The sequence below is a fragment of the Dipodomys spectabilis genome, unplaced genomic scaffold (assembly GCF_019054845.1).
Source record: "Dipodomys spectabilis isolate Male_0828 unplaced genomic scaffold, ASM1905484v1 ptg000747l, whole genome shotgun sequence".
In the NCBI taxonomy this organism is placed as follows: Eukaryota; Metazoa; Chordata; class Mammalia; order Rodentia; family Heteromyidae; genus Dipodomys; species Dipodomys spectabilis.
In genome coordinates, this window is record NW_024871424.1 from 30,889 (window position 1) to 53,455 (window position 22,567).

Sequence of the window (22,567 nt, forward strand, 5' to 3'; positions counted from 1 at the left end):
TTTTTTTTTTTTTTTTGGTCGGTTGTTAGGCTTGAACTCAGGTCCTGGATCCTGTCCCTGATCTTTTGTGCTCAAGGATAGTGCTCTAACACTTTGAGTTACATTGTCACTTATGGTTTTCAGTGCTTAATTGGAAATAAGAATCTCATAGATTTTCCTTCCTAGGCTGGTGTTGAACCTTGATTCTCAGATCTCAGCCTTCTAACTAGCTAGAATTACAGGTATGAGCCATTGGCTCTGGTCACTCATTTGTTTTCTTTCTTTTTATTTGTAAGTCATGGGACTTGAACTCTGAGTACTGTCCCTGAGCTCTTCAGCTCAAGTGAAGTGCTCTACAACTTGAGCCAGAGCCCACTTCTGGTTTTCTGGTGGTTAATTGAGGATAAGAATCTCATGAGCTTTCCTATATGGGCTGGCTTTGAACTGCAATCCTCAGATCTCACGATTACATGTGTAAGCCACCTGCACCCAAATTCCTCATTTATTTTCTCATGGTGAGTTCAAGCTGATTTCTCTACTCCTTGTAGTTCCTAGCAACTACAAAGTAGTCCTAGAGGTACCTCATCGTTTATAGTAGTCCTTAGGACCAAGTGACTGCTGAGTGCAGGAAAGCAGATGAGGCCAATATAAAATACAATGCTATCTATCTATCTATCTATCTATCTATCTATCTATCTATCTATCTATCTATCTATCTATCTATCTATCTATCTATCTATCCAGTGGAGAGAACTAACATAGTCCCCCACTACCACAAATTATACAGTCGAATTTCCCACATTTGGGGAAATCTCAGGGGTCAGCACATCTGAAGTGCAATAGATAAGCCTGGCCCTGGAAAACCATCTTCATGATCATAGTATCTCCCCTGCCAGGTAAGTAACAAGTGCCAGGTAAGTAACAAGGCTGACTTGGTATTTAAAAAACTAACAAACACATGAGAGTAGTTCACATTTGTAATCCTAGCTACTCAGAATGCTGAAATCTGAGGATTAAGCTTTAAATACTAGATAAATTTTGCTGAATTTTTATTAAAGCTCCTTTGGTGTTTTTAATTGAAGGTTTTATTTATTTTCTTATTTTACTGTTTCTTACTGTGACTACCAAAAAGCTGAGTGACTTCCGTGGCTTGTATTCCTGGATTACTTTGGAGGTGCTCTAAGACTTCATCAGTGGCCAGACTTGTTCTACTCAGTGGAGTAGCCAGCCACAAAGTTGTAAGTGACAATACTTACAGTAAGCAAAATTACATAAAATTAAAAATTCAGACACACAGTTACACTAGCCATATTTCAAATAAAAATAGAATTCAAGTTTCAGTGAATGTTAGTAAAGTTATAATGCATTCATTTTATCTGTGTCCCCTGTCACACTGCCACAGAAGAATGGAATACTTAGGACATATCATGTGACTCCCAAAGCCTGGATGTACTCACTCTGTTCCTTTACAGAAAATGTTTTCCTGACCATGTACCCTAGTGAATATCATTTATTATGCAGAGCTACCCTCTTTTCTATATGCTGTTATTTCTCCCTATCCTTTTCTCCCTCCCTCTCTCTTCCCTCACCCAATCCCTCCCTTTCCTTGTTTTAGGATCAAAACTCATGCATGGTAAGTTGCTAAGCTGAATCTCAGCCCTGTGTATGATTTTGTGTTTGGTGAGGGGGTAGTTTTTCAGGGCTTGAACTTTGGCTCTGGACACTATTTCAACTTTCTTCCTCCCTCCCTCCCTTCCTTCCTCCCTTCCTTTCTTCCTTCCTTCCTTCCTTCCTTCCTTCCTTCCTTCCTTCCTTCCTTCCTTCCTTCCTTCCTTCCTTTCTTTCTTTCTCTCTTTCATTTTGTCAGTCATTGGGCCTGAACTCTGAAATCTGGGCCTGGTCACTGTCCTTCAGGTCTTTAGATGAAGGATAGTGCTTTACCATTTGAGCCACAGCACCACTTCTGGCTTTTTCCGACTTATGTGGTGATGAGTAATGGAACTCAGGGCCTTATGCATGCAAGACAATCACTCTACCCCTAAGCAACCTTCCCAGCCCTCATTTTATTTTAAAAATAAAATTCAAAACATGCCTTTTATGAATCCTCATTCAATTTATTGAAACATAGTATATATTCTTTAAGCTGTTTTTAAAATATTTTTAGTGTAAAAATATTGTACAGAAGGTTTACAGTTACATGAGTAAAGTAGTGGGCACATTTTCTAGTGAGCATTGTCACCTCCTCCTTTCTTTTTCCCCAAACATCCCTTCCCTTCCCACCTTCCCAACACCTCCCATCCACCACAAAAGTTGTAAAGTTTGTTTTCAACATAGTGTTTTTTACATCTCATTGTTACAATGGGTTAAACTGTATCCTTATTTAAGCATCTTGTTATGTACATATAAGACGCAGGTCACCAGAAACAAATACTGTGAATACAGAGTAATACCCTGGAGGAAGAACATACCAGAGAAACAAAAAAAATCACATAGTACATTATAAATATGTTAAAAACAATAGCAAGGAAGAAAAAAGCACTTGAGTTACTATCTTGAGGTTTATTTCACTTAACATCATCCTATATGGTCATATGTACATAGCTTTTGATTTTTTCTTCTTGTCCTAGACATATACTAGTTATTGAAAAAAAAGGGAAACTATAAGACCTACGTTTTGGGGGGGCCTGGCCTACTTCACTTAATATAATTTTTTCCAAGTCTTTCTATTTCCTAACAAGTGGGGTGATGTAATTCTAATGGAGGCATAGAATTCCATTGTGTACGTGTGTGTGTGTGTGTGTGTGTGTGTGTGTGTGTATAAATATATATATATATATATATATATACATGTATATGTATATATACATATATATGTCACATTTTCTTGATCCATTTATCTACTGAGGGACACCTGGGTTGGTTCCATATCCTAGCTATGGTAAATAATGCTGCAATAAACAATTGTGCTGGTAGCTTTAATATAGCCTTGTTTGCGATCATTTGGGTAAATGCTCAAAAGTGGGATTTCTGGGTCATAGGGAAGCTCTATGTGGAGTCTATTGAAGAATATCCATACTGCTTTCCAAAGGGGATGAACAAGTTTACACTCCCACCAACAATGCAGTAAGGTTCCTTTTTGACCACATCCCCTCCATCATCTGTTATTATTAGAGTTCTTGATTATAGCCATTCTAACTGGGGTGAGGTGGAATCTCAACATTGTCTTGATTATCATTTTTATTCTTCATGTGTCTATTGGCCATTCCTATTTCCTCTTCAGAGACCTTTCTCTTTAAGTCTTTAGCCCACTTATTCATGGGGCAGTTGTTTCTTTGAGGATTTGTTTTTGGGGAATTTAATTTTTTGAGTTCTAAATATATTTTAGATATGAGACCCTTGTCCATTGTATGGCTAGTGAAGATCTTCTCCCAGTACTTGGGCTTTCTATTGATCTTGCTAGCTATGTCCTTTGCCATGCAGAAGCTCTGCAGTTTCATGCAATCCCATTTGTCCAACTTTTCTATGATTTTATGTGTTTCTTGGCCTTTATTAAGAAATTTTCGGCATGTGCCAAGGAGACCTAGAGGTTTTCCTCTTCCTTCCTGTAATGGTTTCAGGCTATCTCCTTTGACTCCAAGGTCTTTGATCCATTTGGAGTTGACTCTGTTGCAGGGTGCTATATAAGGATCTAGTTTTAGTTTTCTACAGGTGTGAAATATAGTATATATTTTATAAGTCTTTGTCCATCTCTCTAGAGGCCTCCACAAGTTTATATGTATTTGTAGCTTGGGAAGGGAAATAAGATTTAAATCAGGACAGTAGGAGGCTATGGTTTATAAGGCTCATTTGAGACCCTTTTGGAAGGAATGTTGACTTTTTCCGTCTGATATCCTACAGATGACAATCTTGGTACAGGTATTGAGTAGACTGTCACAGGATGGGAAGCTTGTACTGATTTCTCCTGACTTTTCCCTGGGGACAAAGAAGGTGAAGTAGCCATAGGCATGAATCTGTAGGGGGGTTGCAATTTATTTGTACTGACTGTGTATTTCTAATTACTGTTGCCACAGGCCAGTGGGTGAAAGGTTTTTTTTCCTTTCCTACTTTAGCTGTAACTAGTTATTTTTCATTTTTTAAATTTTATTTTATTGTAAAGAGTCTATAGAGGGGTTAGAGTTACATAAATAAGGCAATGAGTACATTTCTGGTCAAGCATTGTTACCCCTTCCCTTGTTTTTCTTCCACTATCCCTTACCTCCCCCACCTCCCACACTCCTCCCCTCCCCACCCGAAGTTGTAAAGTTCATTTCCAACATACTGTCTTATGGGTGTCATTGTTGCAACGGGTCATCCTGTGTCCTTGTTTTAGCATTTTGTTATTTCCCTTCCCCTCCCCAAATTAGAAAAATGTATCTACAAGATGCAGGGTATCAAAGTCAAGTACAGTGACAACAGGGGATATACCACAGGGGGAAGAATATACAAAGGAAACCAAACACTTACATAATAAATCTAAAACAAAAACAACAAATGAACCCCAAGATATAGTAATTTGTTTTTATAGGACAGTTATTCTAAAACTCCCTAGACATCTTAAGTTTGGACTATTTCTTTTTTTTCTGCCAGTCCTGTGGTTTGAATTTAGGGCACTCTACTGCTTGAGTCCCAGAGCACCACTTTGAGCTTTTTCTGAGTAGTATATCTTATATAGAGTGTCATAACTTTCCAGCTTAGGCAGGTTTCAAATAATGATCCTTAGTTCTCAGCTTCCTGAGCATCTAGGAGTACAAGTATGAGCCACTAGGACCTGCCTTGAATAATCCCATAGTTTTAACTACAGCTGTTTTCATATCCCCTACCAACAATGCTTTCTCATACTTTTTAAAGTTATCTCTAAATAGCTTAGGAAGGAGTTTGAGCATTGCTTAATCATTTTTTCACTTTCATTAGTATATACTAGTTGCACACACTGAGAGGTTTGATGGAGTTACTTCCACACACGCATATGATATACTTGCTCACATTCATCCTGACATCCCAATGCCCAGCCCTTGAATTCAAGGCCCAGAACTACTGTGTACATGCAAACATTCACGGAGACACACACACACACACACACACACACACACACACACACAGCAGAACAATTAGCAAAGGTTGTACTATGGATCAGGAACTGCAAGGAAACATGGGAAGGTAGATTGTCTTTTCCCAGTTTCTCTGTCTTCCTCCATTCTCTGCTTTTCCTCAGAACAACTCAAGCCCTCCACACCTCGCTTCTGTCTGTTTGAACACCCTGAGCCTGGCTTCCAGTATGCCATTCATAGGGAGCTGCCCTTGCCTGAATAGATGGTCCTCAAAGTAAGCAGACGGTCTCAGGTTATATTTTATTTTTCCATTTGGAGTGTGAATGCAGTCCCTGAGACCATAAGCAGCATCTTGAAGTGTATGGACAACTGTTTTGAGCTACAAAACTCACCTCAGAAAACAAGCAGAGGAAGTGGGATGCAAAATACACAACCTGAACCAATAGATCTATAGGTGACTGAGAGCCAATTTCCACATTAATGGCGTGAATATAAGGGTGAGTCCATTTGAAGACAGGTCTCCAACGATTTCATGGGACCCCATGGACAAGACACGTGTGTGTGTGTGTGTGTGTGTGTGTGTGTGTGTGTGTGTGTGTGTGTGTGTGTGCCTGAAGGCTGGGCTGAGGCTCAGGCTGAGGCTGAGTGCAACCTGCCCTTATGCCTTTTTTGCTGCTCTACCACTTCATCCACAGCTCCACTTCTGGCTTTTTTGGTAATTGATTGGAGATGAGATTCTGATGGACTCTCCTACCATGGCAGGCTTCAACTATGATCTTCAAATCCCAGCCTCATGAGTAGCTAGTATTAAAGAAGTGAGGCACTGGAACCTGTCAGGAAGCCTCTTAAATAACAGAGCTATTTTTAGGGAGACAGGAAACACCTCAGTCCAAAAGATGGTGTTGAGTTTTCATGTTTTAAAAGAAAAAAATGCACTCAATAGTGAAGTGTGAAGTAATATTGAAGGAAAGAAGACAGCAAACTTTCATAAATCTGGTGTTGTGAAAGCCCATCAGACATGAGTGTTTCATATAGGAATCAAAATAATATCTATGTGGCAACATTGAGACTCACCCATGTGGTCACGTGAACTGGTTGAAGACCTATTCTCAGACCGACTCACCTTCAAAAGTCTGGGATTCTGCTCTGTGGAAGATGTTTCTCAGTCACACTTGTAAGTCTCTTAGTTCTGTTTTTCACACTTCTCATCCCTCATTCTTAGTATTCACCAAGTATCTTTTCCATTGCTGCTCCAGAAGATGCTTTCAATGTCACTGTAAGAAGTGGAGCTGTAGCTCAAATGGTAGAGCGCTCGCCTTGAGCTGAAGAGCTGAGGGACAGCGCCCAGGCCCAGAGTTCAAGCCCCACGGCCAACCAAAAAAAAAAAAAAAAAAAGAATCTTTGGGGCTGGGAAGGTGGCTCAGTGGTAGAGCACTTGCCTTGCATGCTCGCGGCCCTGGGTTCGATTCCTCAGCACCACATAAGAAAAAAGCTGGAAGTGGCGCTATGGCTCAAGTGGTAGAGCACTAGCCTTGAGCTGAAGAGCTGAGGGACAGCGCCCAGTCCCAGAGTTCAGGCCCCACGACTGGACCCCCCCCAAAAAAGAAAGTAATATCAATGTCACTGTAAGAATTCATCTAATAAGAGAAACTTGTTTGGAGAACTTTAATACTTATATTAATAATATCATTACTAATAAAGAGTATTATTCAAGAACTACTTTAAGATAAATAAAACGATTCGGAGCAGTTATGTAGTTTGGATATTAAATCTGATAACACACATATATTCCTAGGCCATTACAAATCTGTAGTTACTTCAATCTTACAATATAAATGTTCTTAAGAAAGAAAGTGTTGATAATATAAGCAACCCAGTAGTTGTTGAATGAGATAAATATAGTGAGGACTTCTGTTGAGCTAGTACACACTGGTTCTTGCTCTGAAAGCATCACCTATCTGTTCTGAGAGCCAGTCAGGCTTAAGTAGGACACATGCTTCCGGATGACAGACCTGCCTGGCATTCACTGCCTAAGTCCGTTCAGGCCCACAGCCCATAGGCAATATAGAACAATCTTCAGAACAGTCATCCTGACTTTAAAGTTCAAGCCTCTAATCCTAGCTCATCAGCAGACTGATGTCTGAGGATTGTGGTTCAAAGTCACCCTGGGCAGCAAAGTCTGGAAGACTCTTACCTCCAGTTAACCACAAAAAAGCCACAGTGGAAGGGATAAACTGAGAGCAAGGGAAGGGGTGTAATTGTCCCCCAAAAATGTATTCATTACCTGACAACTGTTTAATTTAACTGACTTAACTGTTACCCCTCTGAACATCATATTCCTAATAATATTTTTTTTAAGAAAAGGAAAGATGAGTCTGTGAAGGTGGCTCAATGGTAGAGTGCTTTCCTTGCATTCATGAAGCCCTGAATTCAATTCTTCAGTACCATATAAGCAGAAAGAAAGCTGGAAGGCACACTGTGGCTCAAGTGGTAGAGCACTAGCCTTGATCTGAAGAGATGAGGGACAGTGCCCAAGCCCAGAATTCAGGCCCATAACTTACAAAAAAAATAAAGAAAAGGAAATAAAAAAGGAAGAGTATTGCTGCCAGGCTCAGTGGCCAAGCCTGTAATCCTAGCTATTCATGAGGCTGAGGATCAGTGATTGAAGCCAACTTGGGTAGGAAAGCCTGTACGACTTTTATCTCCAATTATGTACAAAAAAACCTAGAAGTAGAGTTGTGGCTCCAGTGGTAAAGCAGTAGCCTTGAGGGAAATGGATAGTATCCATTTCCTGAGTGCAAGCCCCAGAAAGGCACAGAATAAAAGAAGGAAAGACACTATGAACTTGGTTTATCTGTACCTGAGATGTCCTTGTTAGAGACGATTATGGACTGAAACTCTGAACAGGGCATACTAGGTCTGGCATTTTTTCTGCACAAACTGTGTGTACAACCATCTTAACTCCTTCGCTATTCTATAGTTGCAGGTTGCATTATCTTCTCACCATGGAAGAGGTCCAGTATTTACTTTCCCTAGGGTACCTGCTTCCTTGTCTTCTGCTCTTTATTCATGGACAGCAGTATTTTAACTGAGAATGCAAGGAGGAGGATTGGCAAGGCCTTGAAAAAGAGAATTTGCTAGAAGTGGGTGAGACGGTGGTGATAATGCCCAGGACCAGGTGAGCATTTTGGTGATGATTGGGCATGGTGTGTCATTCTTTATCAATATGCTGAGGGGCCATGGGCATGAAGAGGAGGCCTCAATGCCTCCTGGGGTCATTCAGATTACACAGATATAAGCCAGCTAATCTTCCTCTCACTTTCCCAGCATGGAGTTATGGGCCCTGCCTGGAAGGGGACTCATGCCCAAGTACTGACAGCTATCCACACAACATCCAGTTGTGTCCTCTACGTTGTTACTACATTGAGAGCAGTGCAGCACAAATCACATGGAGCATGTCTAAATCATTAAAGGGATGGGAAAGTGGTTCTATGTTATATGGACCAAGACAGACAGAGAACACCATATAAGTTCCCTTTCAGAGTCCCCACTTCTGTTCAATGGCCAAGAGAACATACAGGAAAACCTCCAGAAGGAGGAGCTATGTTCCTAACCTGGACCCTTCACTGCATGATTTCCCACAGCTTATGGATACAATAAAACTAAATCTCTCCAAGATCAGGCATGAAGTCTCTCAGAGACCATTGCCCACATCTGTAAGGAGAGCATAGGAGGTAAAATGGACTGTCAGGGAGGGGAATAGCCACAGAGTGTCTCCGTGACATCTCTGGCATCCAGTATTCAGATAATTAGGGAAAGGTTATGAAAGCATATTTGGTGTGGATAATGAATCATTGCAGCAGGTGGCACAGAGGATGGGAAAGCTAGTTGAAGAGTACATGGGTCCCATCAAGTCCCAAGATGTGCAGATCTACCATCAAGAGAGCTGGACATTATGTTGGATATGTTACATGATAGCCTTTGCTAATGCCAGGTCTTAGACACGTGTTATACTACAGCGACTCTGCTGTCTACTACCACAAATGCATCACCAAGATCATCCTAAGGAAGAACTTCATAGACATTATCATCTGATTGTGTGTGGGGTCTGGGGTGGGGGGGTGTATGTGTGGACACTAGAGATTCCACTTTGGGTCTGGACAGTGCCCCTGAGCCTCTTTTGCTCAAGGCTTGTACTATAGCTCTTAAGCCACAGCTCCACTTTCAGCTTTTTTGATATTTTATTGAAGTCTCACAAGTATTTACTTACAAGATAAACTTTAATTATGAGGTGATATGATTTTAAGGATGATATACTACTATGCAAATGCAATAAATAAAAATGGGAAGTAAAAAGACACTCTAAGGACTATATAGGAAGTTTTATGAAAGCCATGAAAGTATATCTTAAAAAAGTGTTATTAGTGACTTAAACAGCAGTGCTAAATTTTTTGTCCTGTATAAATGAATAAAGTCAGTTATTTCTGTTTAAATGTATAATGTTATTTTTCTCTTTTTACTGTTTGTAATCCATACTATTAATATTAATAGGTGTAGGAGACTCAAGCTGAGCTGTTGAACCTGGAAAAGGTTTGAGAGGTTGGAACATCACCTGAATAGTACTCAGAAAGCTGAGAGCTGACTATGCAAAGGTTAAAACACAGCTCTGTGAAGTAAGCCAGGCCCAAAGAAATATAAGTCCCATGGTTTCCCTTATTTGAAATAACTAGTATATGTCTGAGACAAACAGAAACTGTCAGACAAGTTGATGTTAGGTGAAATGAACCCCAAGATAAGGATTCAAATGTTTTTTTTTTCTTTCTTGAGATTGTTTCCAACATATTTATAAAATGATTTCTTTGTTGCTTTGTATGTACCTCCCCATGGAATTAGCCCTGCTTTCACTGTAGTTGATGTTGGTATAATTTGTGGAAAGGAAGGAAAAAAAAACAAATTGTTTAAATAGGGATACTGGTGGACCCATTGCAAGAATGAGATGTACAACACGTTATGTCGAAAAGCGAAATTTACAACTTTTGGGGGGGGTAGGCAGAGCTGGAGGGAGGGGTGGGGGGCGCGACATGGGGAGGGATGGGAGATGGGAAGGGATAGGAAGGGAAAACCAAGGAGGAGGCAGCAATGCTTGATAAGAAATGTACTCATTATCTTGCCCATGCAATTGTAACTCCTCTGTATGGTATTTTCACAATAAAAAAAAAAAAGAAATAAATATATAAATAAGGTTACAGGTGACCCCATTAAAACAATGAAATGTATAAGATGTTATGTTGAAAAATGAACTTTACAACTTCGGTAGGGGGTGGGGGGAAGGAAGGGGGGCTGAGAGGGGAAGGGATGGTAAGGGGAAACAAAGGAGGAGGCAACAATGCTTGATAAGAAATGTACTCACTATCTTGTCAATGTAATTGTAACTCCTCTGTATGGTATTTTCACAATTAAAAAAAAAAGCACAGCTCTGGAGAGTGTTAAGCTATTGCCCCCTTCCATAGTGCTTTAAAGGCCTTGAAGCCTGGGAGGTAAAAGAATTGACAACTTAACCTAGGAAGCTAGATAAAATAGACCAAATGTCTGGATTTTCTCTAGGTTGCATTCTCCTTTCTCAAAACAAAAAGGGAACCAGTGTTTCTCACTCACTGTGGTGGCTCTGATTGCCATATAGAAGCTTCATTTTTGCATGTATCCATGGTAACCTTCCCAGTGTGAATCCAAATAAATATGATTGCTTGTATGACCTGGGGCCCAAGTGCCAGTAAGCCTTGGGACCCCAGGTCCTCATTGATTTTTTTTCTTTTTCTCTACACCTGTCCGTGTATTTTCTAATTTTCTTCAGCTTGGTATCCTATTGCACTGCCTTGGGTTGCAATTAGCAACAAATATGAATATTCTTGAGTTGTAAAACATAAAGGCCTTACAAACTTTCTTATCCCAGATGGCTTCACACCACAATCCTCAGATCTAAGCCTTCTGAGTAGGATTACAGGCATAAGCCACTGGCAACCAGCATGCATCTGAAGACTTGATGTCAGTGAGATCTTTCTTGGGGAATGTCTGCACATCTCAGTCCTCCTCAGCTCTGTTCCTTCATGTTACCCAAACAGAGTCAAACACTTTCACTCCTTTATGTTCAAAATCCTTGAGGTTAGTGAACTGACTTGCCTGCCATGTAGCTCCTTTCTATAAATACAATAGTGGGTTTTACTCCTTACCATCGATTAACTAAATTAACTGGGATCCACACAGAGGTGACATGTCCTTTTCTGGATTGCACACCGTACACCTATGTTTTACTTTATCTAATAAAGTTAACATAACTTACCTTGTTTGAGGGTTCTTAGTTCCCATATTTCTTCCTTCTCATCCCTCTTTCCCTTGCACAGAGGGAAGAACCATTTGGAATTGTGAAGAGTGAGTTTTTAGTCATTTTCTGAAAAGCTTTGCCAATGGATCCTGATTTCCAAGTCCTGAGTAACTGGCCTGTAAAGCCTTGTTCTTTAATCTCTCCTCAGCTGACACAAATGACCATATATATCTAAAAAAGGCTTTGGGAAATGAGTTCAGGTTATCAGTTAGGAATCCTTATTACCTGGTCACTGTGCATAAGTTGTTTTTGTTTTTTTGTTTTGTTTTGTTTTGTTTGGATAGTGTACAATTAGTACCAGAATTAGACTTCCAAGTATTTTTTTTAATTCAAAGCTAGCAGGCTCTCTTATTTGAACCACAGATCAACTTCTGCCCCACACTCTTTATCTTTTGGTGGTAAATAGGACAGAAGTTTCCCACAGGAAGCCAAGGGCACTACACAGTATCCTCAAACCTGAGGACTGTGGTTCACAGCCAGCCTGGGCAGGAAAATCAATGAGCCTCCTATTCCCAACTAATCAGCAAAAAGAAGTGGAACTGTGGCTGAAGTGGTAGAGCAGCAACCTTGAGCATAAAAAAAGCTAAGAAAAAAAGTTTTAAAAAAGGTAAGTGAAAAACAGATCTAGCACTAAGACAACCACAAAATAAATTTTTTTAAAAAGTGCAAGAGAGAACAAAGAGTCTTAAAAATGATAAAAATTAACAAGAAACTGGTGGCTCACACTTGAAATTCTAGCTACTCAAAACACTGAAATTGAGCATTACTATTCCAAGCCAACCAGGACAGGAAAGCCCATAAAGCCCATTGTGTGTGTGTGTGTGTGTGTGTGTGTGTGTGTGTGTGTGTGTGTGTGTGTGTGTAAAAAGCCCATTTTGTGTGTGTGTGTGTGTGTGTGTAAAAAGCCCATTTTGTGTGTGTGTGTGTGTGTGTGTGTGTGTGTATGAGTGTGTGTGTGATCCTTTCTGGGATATGATCTACAAGTTTTTGCTTGACCATTTCCAATCTTTTGGAGGTTAATTTGAGATAAGAGTCTCATGAACTTTCCTTGTCCCCTGACAATGAACCGCAATCAGTATAAGTCAGGACCTTGTGGGAGTGTCTATACTTACCTCCTACTAACCACCAAAACTAAAAAATGAACCAAATTGCAACTGTTACTAAAGTTTTAGAGCATTCTATCCTTCAGCAGGATTGGTGAGGCCCTAAAAACAAGACAGAGAACCAACAAATAAATAAATGTATTTGAAGAAGAAAAGAGCCAATTAGTTTTTTATAATATAGACTCATATCTTTAATCCAAGCTGAAATGTAAAGATCACAGTTCGAATCCAGCCTGGGCAGGAAAGTCCAACTAACTTCTTTTTGAGTGTGCCAGAAATGGGCTTGAACTTGAGGGTTTTTACTCAAGTTTAAAAATACTACTTCCTGTATCATGTGCTTAATTGGAGATGAGACTGATGGACTTTCTAGCCCAGGCTGGCTTTAATCTGTAATCCTTAGATTTTAGGATACTGTGTAGTGCCTTGGTTCCCATGGGACTCTTATTTACTATTAACCACTAAAAGAAAAATAGAGGCGGAAGTTGAGCTGAGGCTCAAGTAGTAGAGCCTGCTAGCTTTGAAATGAAAAACAAATACCCAACACAAAACAAAACAACCCTCAGCGAGAGTCACTAGGCCTTGAATTCAAGCCTCCCCCCCCCCCAAAAAAAAGACCTCAGGAGTTGAGTTTTTGTTCCTGCTAGCTTTGAGCAAAAAACAAAAGGCCAAAAATCTCATGGACAGTGAAGTAGTGTGGCCTAAATGTAGAGCCTGCTAGTTTTGATCTAAAAAAAACAAGCCAGGTGCCTCTGGCTCATGCCTGTAATCCTTGCTACTCAGGAAGCTTAGATCTGAGAATCACATTTGGAAGCCAGCCTCGGCTAAAAGGTCCCCTGGTGACTGTTTTTTCCAACTAAGTAGAAGTGGCAATATGTCTGAAAATAGTAGTGTGCCTGCTGTGTCCCTGATGGACAGTTCCTAGGCATTGAGTTCAAGCCCCACAACTGACAATATCAATAAATTAATTAATTAAATACTGAGCATAAATGAGTAGGCCCTAATAATAAAGGACATAAACTTTGAAAAAGGGGGAAGGGACAATCAAATAAATGAAAAGGTGGAAAAGGAGCATATTAAGGCCTTCTAAATCAAAACTGTAATTCTACCTGCTCAGATTACTGAAAACTGAGGACTTTGGTTCAAAGCCAGCCCAGGCAGGAAAGTACAGGAGACATATTTTACTGTGTTCAGTATGGGGGCTTGAAGTTGCTATGTTTTGCTCATGGCTACAGGTCTACTTCTTCCAACCTCTCGGTGGTTATTAGAGATAATTGTCTCATTGATTTTCTTGCCCAAGACTGGCATTGAAACATGATTCTCAGATTTCAGTCCTTTCTGTAATGCTCTTGACTTTCTGTTGATATTCTAATCCCCTATTAACCACAAAAAAATGCAAAAGTTGAGCTGTGGCCCAAGTAGTGAAACCAGCTACTATTAAGGTAAAAATAAATAAACCTCAAGGAAAGTCATCATGACTTAATTTCAAGACCTAAGAACCACCACTCAATTAAAAAAAAATAGAACCTCAGTCACTGTGACCTGAGTTTAAGCCCTAGAAAAAGAGCTGCAAAAAAGAAAAACAGCCTGTAGTTTACCTGTGGTCAAAGTTGTAGGTCATGGTAGTTTCAAGGGAAACAAAAAAACAGCATAATAGTTAGTGCCTAATAACAAATGCCAAAAAGAAAGAAATAATAAATAACTGAAAAGGTGAAAGAAGAGGTAATTAAAGATTTGTAAATGTTGACTCACACTTATAATTCTGAATGCTAAGGAAACAGAAATCTGTAGGTCATGGTTCAAAGCCATACTGGACAGGAAAGTCCATGAAACTTGCTTCAGTGTGTTCAGTCGAGGGACTTAAAATTGAAGTGTTTTGCTCAAGGCTACAGCTCTACTATCTTCCACCTATTAGGTTGACTGGAGTTAAGAGGCTCATTGACTTTCCTGCCCAGGCTGACTTTGAACTCTGATCCTCAGATTTCAAGCCTCTCTGTACTGCCCTGGACTACCCATGGAATTCTTGCCTCATATTAATCACTTAAAAAAGGCAGAAGTTTAGCTGTGGCTCAAGTAGTAGAGCCATCTACCCTTCAGTTAACTAAGTAAATCAATAAAACCTCAGAAAGAGAGGAGAGGAATGAGAGTGAAAGACAGAACATCTTACAGTAAGCAAAAGGAAAGAAATGTATATATCACCTGGAAGAAATAATTGTATTGTCAAAGCTTATAGAATTGTATTGTCAAAGCTAATAGAATTCACAAACTTTATCGACCATAATAATGACAATTTGCATTGTGAAGGTTAAAATATGTTTGTGACCTCAACTAAATATCACTATTCCACAATATTCTGAAATAAGAGAAATTTAGGTAATCACCTAATCTCAATAATAGTAAAAATCTCAGAAAGAGTCTTAATTTCAAGCCCTAACACCAACGTGCCTAACTCCGGCCAAACACACACACACACACACACACACACACATACACAGAGCAGGAGCTGAGTTCTCACGCTTGGAGCAGAAGCCAAATGAAACAAAAAGTAGACTGTAGTAGACCTCTGGCTTAAGTAATAAAGCAAGCTGCTTTTAAGAGAAAAGAAAAGAAAACCTGAGTATGAAGGCAAGGCCCTAAGCCCCTGACTCTTCCCAGAATGGAAATCAGTCATGGAATCCAACAGAACGTGCCCCTTCAGTTCTAGGCCCTCCTATCAAAAATAGATGGTAGGCTTGTTCTTGGCTTCTGGCACAAGTACCTTGTGTAGAGGAAGCCCCTCCTCTTGCTTCCTGGATCCCAGGGTTCAGCCTCTCTTGTGAGTCAGGGTGGGAGGTGGATGGCAGTGTGGCAAGAGGTTCCAAATAGAGTGGCAGCTGTGCTAATTGACTTGAGGCTGACAGCTGGATGCCAGGGTTAAATGATAACAGGTAGCTATCTCTGATTACCCAGCAGTAGGCAGACTGAGTTGGAGCACCTGCTGGCTCTGCCTATCAAGTCCACCCCATCTCCTCTGCCCCGTAACAAACAGACGTTTAAATGGGGATCTGAGTTGGCTGTGTCAGATTCCTGCTCCCCAGCCCTACCTGTTTTCCTCTGTGTACACCACTGCTGAGGACACACATCCAACTCTTTGCAGCCCTACACCATGAGGGAGATCGTGTACATACAGGCAAGCCACTGTGGCAACCAGATTGGCGCAAAGGGGAGCATGACACTGGCCTAGGATCCTAGTCTCAAATTTAGGGGGATGAGGAGGAAGAGGATGGGGTTGGAGGGTGCAGGTGGTGGTGGTCATGTCTAGGCTGAGGTAGGTGGGGCTCCATAGTAGTCCCTAACCTCCTGGAAATCAAGTCCCCCAGATAGTTTCCCCAATTTCCCTAATTTGTGTGGCCCAGGTGGGTGTGGTTTTTTAAGCAAGGCTGGGGTGGTTTCAAATCCCTTGCATGTCTTAGTCTTACCTGAGACTCAAGTCATTGTACTTAGTTTCCTGGGAATAGACTAATGCATTTTTGGTCTGATTTGAATGAAAGGAGTGCAGTGTCTTTGAGCTGACAGATACAGAGGATTCCCTTTTTGTCAACTGATGAGTATTAGATAATTGAGAACAGTTCATCCACCTTAATGCAAATTTCTCTGAGTTTTCATGCCCTATCTCAGTTCCCTTAAGTTGGGTGTTTTCTAAATCAGTGGTTGTCGGTGTATGATCTGAGGACCCTTGGGGTTCTGGAGACCCTTCTAGCTGAGTCTTCAAGTTACTGCTTTGGCAATTTCATGTCCATATAAGGCCAGGTTCTCATCATAGAATCCAAACAGAATATGGTATCCCGTAAGATGGAATAAACATAGGAGAACCCAGATGTCTTCTATTCAGCCAGATAGCAAAGAGATTAACAAAACTAAAATACCATCAATTTTTGTGCTTTTTTTAATTTAAAATATCTAATTTTTTTACAAAAATATTTGTGTCAACAGGACTTGGGTTTCTTATAGTTATTTTAAAATCCATTGTTTGGACAGTTAACATTCTAGGCCATAATACACTTCTAGTTCCATCTCAGTTTGGGGAAATGCAACATTGACTGCACTGGCAACTATTATGTAGACAGCAGCTTACAGCTGCAGAGAATCGAGGTATATTACAATGAGGCAGCTAGTGAGTGTCTCCTGTCCGGCTTCCAATACTGTGGCAGAATAGGTCCCTGGGGAATACTAATGACAAGGAAGGAGTTCCTGCCTTTCTTAGGGTGGTATTGTAGTTCGAATTTGGGGCCTCAATCTTGTAAGTCAAGTGCTGTATCCACCTGAGCCACTCCACCATATATTTTGTTTTAATTTTTGAGTATACACTTGTGAATTTCCTCAGGAAAGCCTTTTACTGAATTCCCCCTACCTGTACTTGCTGACTAGCCACACCTGGATTTTTTTTTTTTTTGTCATGGGGCTTCAACTCTGGGCATAGGCATTGTCCTTCATCTCTTCAATCTTTCTTTTCCTTTTATTATCAGGGGTTCCTTTTTTTAGAACTCTCTGGGCTTCTGGGATAACTCCTTCTAGCTTAGTTTAATTCATTAATTCTGCTTGTTGTAACATATTTGCAAATTTTAAGTTTTTATGTTTACTATGCGTGAGCCGCAAAACCGCTTGTGAAGTTGTAGGAGTTTTTGGAGGCAGCGTCACATCAGATGATTGATTGGGGCATCGCCCACATTTAATCTTTGGTCCTAGTCTTTATTATTTAGAGAAGTCATCTCTATTTTACTGGAAAGAAACAACATGCTCTGTTCACGGATCAATAAAAAAATAGCCAAAACGAGAATAAAAGCAACGAATGTACAGCCAAGAAGAATATAGTAAGAATAAAGGTAGAGGCTATAAAGGTGCAGCCAAGTGAATGGGAAGCCTTGAACCAACACCCCCTTCCTGCAGGCATGCTTCCTTAAAGCTCTTTGTCTAACGCGATCTCATGCAGACTCCACAGGAGGTGGCATGACACCAACTATTTCAGGTAGTTTCTTGGAGATGAGAGTCTCCCAGAATTTCCTGCCCCAGCTGGCTTCAATCTGCGATCCTAAGATCTCAGACTTTTGAGTAGCTAGAATTTCACCCTTCAGCAACCAGAGCCCAGTTGCATTGCCCTCTTTAAAATACAGATTAAATTTCTAAAAAAAAATTTTGAAATTGAAAATTTTAAAATTTTAAAGAGGGATGTTCAGTCACTAATATATATGTGAATAGTCCAAATCATAAAGCATAAATAAAATGTCTCACCTTGAAATCTATAACACTTCTGGACTTCAGCATTTTGAATATGAATACTTAGCCAACAATAAATTCTTTTTAAGGTTTTTAAAGTAAAAAACATTGTTGTGATGTAGAAAAACCCAATAATAATGTGTAAACACTGCTTTTAAATGATATATATTGTCTTTCCTAATACAAACAACCTTACTGAAGTCTACAGAGTAGATTGTCAGTTTTTGTAACTGTCAATGTGAAATTCATTTAATTTTATATAAAGAGTTTCCATTCTACATCATTGTATACAAACAGAATCGTAGATAATTGGTTTTCCTGTGTAATAAACCAATGAAAAAGTGCAAACAAAAGGACAGAGCTATTTAATGTATTTGAGTTTTATAGATCTACATTTGGGGATGTCCTCACCTTGGTATTTTGTGTTGATATTGCTTAAGTAAGATATAAGACTTTAATTTTGTGGTTCCTTGGTTGAGAGTCGTTGTGTGGAATTGTGTCACTGCTATGAACAGTATTTTATGTTGTGTCTTTATTAGATCCTGTATATCAGGCAGGATGGCCAGTTTTCTTCATGTCATTGTTTAGGAAGGGGGCAGTCTCAAACTCATGTTTATATCATTTTAACTGATATCCCTTTTGAAAAATCAGGTTAAATGGCAAATTGCAAGTAATTGCCCAAGGTTTCTCTGAGTATTTGAATACAGGGAAATGTGCTATTTGATAACAATTATTGAAACATTATAACACAAGAAATATGAATTTTATGTATTTTCCCCAGGAAAGCATTATACTTGAATTCCCCCTACATCTACTTGCTGAAGAGCCACACCTGGCTCTTTTGTTTTGTTTGTTTGTTTGTTTTGTCGGCAGTGGCATTTAAACTCTGGGCCTATGCACTGTGCCCCAACTCTTCTGTTCAAGACAAGCAGCCCTACCACTTAAGCCACAGTGCCATTTCTGGTTTTCTATTAGTTTATTGGAGATAAGAGTCTCACAGACTTTCCTGCCCAGGCTGGCTTTGAACAGTGATGATCTCCAACTTCAGAGTTGCTAAGATTATAGGCATGAGCCACTGGTGCTCTGCACCTAGCTACTTTTAATTGGGGAAAGGAAGGGATAGTGGGAGAACAACAAAGGAGTGGGTAACAATGTTCGACAATAAATGTTCTCATTTCCTTACTCATGTAACTGTAACTCCTCTATACAGCACCTTTACAATAAAAATAAAATTAACAAAAAAGAGAAAGCTTCTTGCTGATAGGCAATGATGACTCACACCAATAATCCTAGCTACTCAGGAGGCTGAGAAATGAGAATCATCGTTCAAATCCAGCCTGGGCAGGAAAGTCCCTGAGACCCTTATCTACAATAAACAACTCAGAAAACTGAGAGTTGGACTGTGGCTCAAGTGATAGAGGTGCTAGCCTTGAGCTGAAGAGCTGAGGGACAGTGCCCAGGCCCAGAGTTCAAGCCCCACCATGAACAACAACAACAAAAAAAAAGGTGTTGTCATCTTTCTTTTGCCCCATTAGACTCAAAGCCTGATGCTCATCTTTGCCTCCTGAGTAGCTGAGATTTCAACCACCATGCCCAAAGCAAAGGAATAAAATGCATGGAAATAGACAACTGCAAACGTCCTTAAAGTTGCTGAAGCCTCTTGCATGGTGATTCATTCTCAAGATATCTTTTCTGTTTCCATGTCTGAAATGCTGTAATTTCTATAATGAATGCTGAGAGCCACTTAGAATCATAAGCTCTGCTCCTAAGTTCCTTGTCAAGTATAGGCCCAAGTCAACTCTTGTTCCCACAGGCAACAAATATGTTCCTCGGGCCATCATGGTGGACCTAGAGCCTGGCACCTTAGACTTAGTAGGATCGGAACCATAGAGTTTCAGTCCAGACACTTCATATTTAGTATGTCAGCATGGTCCATAGAAGATGGCTAACAGGCACCCCTCCTTCCTAACATCCAGACACTCCAGTTCCCAGAGCTGAGCTGAGCCTTTATTCATCTAGATATCATCCTCACCTAACCCACCTATTTCAGTCCACAGGAGTCATGTCCCTGTCCACTCAATCAGCACAGATAAATACCAGTCTGCAAACAGCCTCTGAAGGGAATGATCAGCGAGCAGGGAACGCCTCCAACAAGGTTTCAGTGCTGCTGGCCATTTCAAATACCTGGCAATAACAGGGAACCATTTCAGGACACCAGAAATCAAAGCACAGCTATGTGTGAGCAAGGTGCAGACAAGTGCCTGCAGCTTAGCTTCCCTCTGACCATTCTGTTCTCTTGCTCCTCCTGTGAAAGTAAGTACTTTTCCAGTATTGAGGCAGGCTCTGTTCATTTTTTTTGGTCGGTCGTGGGGCTTGAACTCTGGGCCTGAGCACTGTACCTCAGCTCTTCAGCACAAGGCAAGCACTCTACCACTTGAACCACAGCATCCCTTCTGGCTTTTTCTGTTTATGTGGTGTTGAGGAATCGATCCCAGGGCCTTGTGCATGTGAGGCAAGCACTCTACCACTGAGACCCCTTCCCATCACCAGGCTCTGTTCATTTTTAGAAGTACGTGGTTTGGGTTAAAATGTATCTTCCTCCACATTGTCTTTACTTTCTTTAGAACCTGGGTGATTTGTAGGGTCCCAGATACATTGAAAACATTTCCTGGGGGCTAGGAAGGTGGCTCAGCAGTACCGTGCTTGCCTTGCATGCATGAGGCCCTGGGTTCGATTCCTCAGCACCATATAATCAGGAAAAAAAGCCAGAAGTGGTGCTGTGGCTTAAGTGGTAGAGCACTAGCCTTGAGCTGAAGAGCTGAGGGACAGCGCCCAGGCCCAGAGTTCAGGCCCACGACTAGACCCCAAAAAAGAAAACATTTCCTTTATTTCACCAGTGTATCTAAAATAATAGCCAAAGTTGCTCAGAGGAGCCTATAGTCTTCACAATGCATATAGCAAAGTCATTATTCCTGGAGTATGTGTCTCATCATGTCTTTGTGTCTGATAGGCCAGAACAGAGCAGGCAATAACTGGGCCAAGGGCCACTACACAGAGGGAACCGAGCTGGTGGAGTCTGTGCTGGAAGTGGTGAGCAGAAAGGTGTGTCTGCCTCCAGGGTTTCTAGCTGGCCTACTCCCTGGGAGGTAGCACCAGGTCAGGCATGGGCACCCTGAGTCTCAACAAGATCCGAGAGGAGTTCCCAGACAGCATCATGAACACCTTCAGTGTCATGCCCTTGCCCAAGATGTTGGACACTGGCACCTTAGACTCAGTGAGATTGGAACCATTTGGCCAGAGTTTCAGACCAGACAACTTCATATTTGATATGTCATCATAGTCCATGGGAGATGGCTAACGGGAACCCCTCCTCCCTAACATCCAGACACTCTAGTTCCCAGTGCTGGGCTGAGCCTTTATCCACCTAACCCTATCATCCTCACCTAACCCTACAACACCATCTTGTCTGTCCACCAGTTGGTGGAAAATGTAGATGAAACATTCTGCATTGACAACAAGGCCCTGTATGACATCTGCTTTTGCACCCTGAAGCTGCCCATGCCCACCTATGGAGACCTGAACCATCTGGTGTTGGCTACCATGATCAAGGTCACCACCTGCCTGCGCTTCCCTGCCCAGCTGAATGCAGACCTCCGCAAGCTGGCTGTGAACACGGTGTCCTTGCCCTGCCTGCGCTTCTTCATGCCTGGCCTTGCACCCCTGACAAGCCGTGCCAGCCAGCAGTACAATGCTCTCTCAGTGCCCAAGCTCACCCAGCAGATGTTTACACCAAGAACACGATGGTCACCTGTGATCCCTGCCATGGCTTCTACCTGACAGCGGCTGCCATCTTCCGAGACCGCATGTCCATCAAGGAGGTGGATGAGCAGATGCTCAACTTGCAGAACAAGAACAGCAGCTACTTTGCAGAATGTATCCCCAACAACGTGAAGACACTTGTGTGTGACATTCCCACACATGGCCTCACGATGTTGGCCACATTCATTGGCAACAACACGGCCATCCAGGAACCCTTCAAGCATACCTCAGAGCAGTTCAGTGCCATGTTGCAACACAAGGCATTCTTGCACTGGTATACAAGCGAGGGCATGCATGAGATGGAGTTCACTGAGGCTGAAAGCAACATCAATGACCCGGTGTCCAAGTACCAGCAAATCAAAGATGCCACTGCTGATGAACAGGGGGAATTTGAAGAAGTCTTGTGGAAGAAGAGGTTTAAGATTTCCCATTGCTAGCAGTGCAACAGGAATGCCAGGGCCTGCCTACTGCTTCTCAAATAAATGGTGCTATCCTGAGCTACTGTTGTCCTGCAGTGGGACCTTGCTATGTATCATCATGCTCAGCCTTCTCTGTCAGGAACTCACTGACAGTGAATGTAAAAATGCAGATTTCTTTTAAATATGATTGTTTTAAAGCCCTATTTGTATAAATAAACAAGTATACATTTTATACCCTGAGCCCTTATTCTTCTTTAGAATCCTTTTTATTCTTTCAGTGTATTTGAAATATAAATTTGGACAGAAGGATTTAATCTTAGCAATATAGGACTGGTGCTCAAGAGGAGTATTAAATTCATGGTTTTTCTGCTATTTTGAAGAGGAGGATGACAAGTGCCAATGTTGTTGTTTTTCCTCCTGGCCCAGTTTTATAGTTTTCAATCTCTCAAAAGCATGCAACTAGCAAAAGAGCAGTTTGAAGAGAAAGAAAACTAGATCCAGATGCTACTTCTCCTTCAGACAACCACAGGT

At 41.1% G+C, this 22,567-nt stretch overlaps 1 non-coding gene and 1 pseudogene across 1 annotated transcript; one reads left to right on the top strand and one right to left on the bottom strand.

The window, feature by feature from the left end:
• Positions 1–722: 722 nt before the first annotated feature.
• LOC122102107 lies at positions 723–883 on the bottom strand. The gene has a single exon (XR_006146460.1). It is a non-coding gene; the product is annotated as a U1 spliceosomal RNA (small nuclear RNA).
• Positions 884–15,690: 14,807 nt separating this feature from the next.
• LOC122102106 lies at positions 15,691–22,054 on the top strand (annotated as a pseudogene).
• Positions 22,055–22,567: the final 513 nt, after the last annotated feature.